The sequence below is a fragment of the Epinephelus moara genome, chromosome 14 (assembly GCF_006386435.1).
Source record: "Epinephelus moara isolate mb chromosome 14, YSFRI_EMoa_1.0, whole genome shotgun sequence".
In the NCBI taxonomy this organism is placed as follows: Eukaryota; Metazoa; Chordata; class Actinopteri; order Perciformes; family Serranidae; genus Epinephelus; species Epinephelus moara.
In genome coordinates this window covers 13,030,742-13,033,248 of record NC_065519.1, presented here as the reverse complement: position 1 = coordinate 13,033,248, position 2,507 = coordinate 13,030,742, and positions in this window count along the sequence as shown.

The window sequence follows — 2,507 nt, the reverse complement described above, 5'->3', positions numbered from 1 at the left end:
TAGAAATGAAAAAAGAAAACAGAGAGAGTTAGGTCAAAATTTTAGACTTAAAATAGCTCTGTATCTAAAGGGGCATGCCATTCATCAGTGGAGGCAACTTTATTTTTCTCTGCTTCGCTCTTTAGATTTGGGTAATCAAATCCAAGCAGTCTGTGATCCATCCATCCATCTTTGTCTGGATCAAAGACTTCCTCACTGACCACTCACAAACCGTCAAAATTGCCCCCACTGCTCCTCCACCCTCACACTCAGCACTGGCTCCCCACAGGGCTGTGTGCTGGGCCCACTCCTCTATGCCTGGTACACTTATAACTGTACACCCAACCACCCCAGCAACACAATCATCAAGTTTACTGACGACACCGTGTTTGGCGTCATGACCAGAGGAGATGAGTCTGCATACAGGGATGAGGTGCTGTCAGTGTGGTGCTCCAGGAAAAACCTCTCACTCAACACCCATAGAACAAAGGAGATGATCATTGATTTTAGGAGGCACAGAGTGGAACCGGTCCCACTTTACACCAACAGGGACCTGGTCAACGGAGACCTCACCGCCCTCCTTGGAGGACATCTCCCGTTCCTAGCGCCTCTGTAGATCCAGGAAAATCATAAAGGACCCCTCCCACCCTGGCCACTCACTGCTCACCAGGAGCATTAAAAGCATAACTAACAGATTTACACACAGTTTCTTCCCCTGGGCCATCAGATCCCTAAACTCCCATACTTCAAACTGTCCTAATTTTAATTTCCAGTCTGGGTGGCATTAAATACATTAAGTGCAATAACAACATCTGCCTCTTATTATTGTTTATTATTGACAAACTGATGCAGGAAAGACAAACATGCATGCATAAACATTCACCAGAATACCGAAAAATGAATTGCTTAACATTTCTGGTGTAGAACCTCCGCTATGACTTATTTTTGTCCTTTATGGAGTGAAAAAACAAATCAAGTTAGCAATTATATGGTAAAGATGAAAACACTCATGGTAGGTTAAAAAAAGTGTGTGTGTGTGAGAGAGAGAGATATTACGTTAGAATTTTAGATTTCAATTTTTATTTAAAATGTTACACCATTGGTCATTGTATGATTCTTAGACTCACAGTTTTGACTTAGAACGTTATCAAAACACTGAAAAACTCAGGAGTTTGACTTAATATGTCATAAGTTTATCATACTTAAGTGTTGTCTTTCTTTCTCTTTTCCTTTAAATTTAAGGAAAACTTTAATAAGTTTCCATTATATGGGCATAAAAAAGTGACAGCTCCAAATGTACAGAGGCACATCATTCATCAGGTGAGGTAGAAAAAAAATTCCTACTTTCTTTTCGCTTTCTCTTTCACTGCTTCACTGCTTCACTCTGTAGATTTGGGTAATCAGATCCAACCAGTAAAAAATGACTCATGTGGTTACCTTGTTGGGTAAAGGCATGGCGCCACCCATCGGGGAATATGGGCATGAAATAAACCCTCTTAACATACCTCACACCGCAGGACAATCTGGAAAGATGACCTTACGATAACAAAAAAATCTGGGCTTTGTTGGTGATTGTCAGGTGGAGGAATCAGGTGTAGTGTGCACTTGGCATTAGAGAGTAAAAACAGTGTGATAAAAAAGTCCTGAGTTTGACTTATTGGCTATGTTATAATTTTGTCTCACTATGAGTATTTTCATTTTTCATAATCCTAAAGAGGCGTAGTGTTCATGAGCTGAGGGAAAAGTTAATCCAAAATCATACAGTATACGTCGCCTTCAGATTCTCCCCAACAGGAATCAAATTCTTTAACCTGATGGAGTTTTTACCACCAAGTTTTAACTCCATACCAATTTTTTATTTTTTATTTTTTACTTGGAGTGCATCTATTTGTCTTTTTCTTGATAGAAACATTATTTCCTCAGGAGCAGCTATCTCAATTTGCATTTATCAATGAGTTGTATGAATCTACAGTAGGCCTAACTATGTGTCACTCAGGAAACAGCCAGCCAATCAGAAGAGACGCTCATGAATATTAATGAGACAGCCTCAAAATGTCCTGTTCTTGCTAAAGCTCCAGAGAGAAGTGTCGGAGAGGGGATGGAAAACTATATTTAGATGGTTTCCGGTACTTATAACCACAAATATATCTTCTTATGGATATCAGAAACTCAAATAGCACTCCTGAAAAGTGTCAGATGTGGGACCCTTAAATGTTTTTTTCCAGAGAGGACTTGTTGACACGTCACAGCAGGCAAAGCACAAGTGTAAATAACAAAATGAAAAGTGGCTGAATTCCATTTATCTGTTTCAGGATCAGGTTCCTGGTATTGTGCGTGCTGGCTCACTGTCACACTGTCTTACCAGGACACGTGAATAGAGTGGAGCCATTGTTAATGTTATTAGCAGCATTTCTGCTTTGTCCTGCAAGTCAAAATGGCTGCTGTGAAAAAGGGCAACCAACATATTGAGTAAACTTTCCAGTCTAAAACACAAGTTATTCAGGACGAATAAGTCACGAATCCAAACA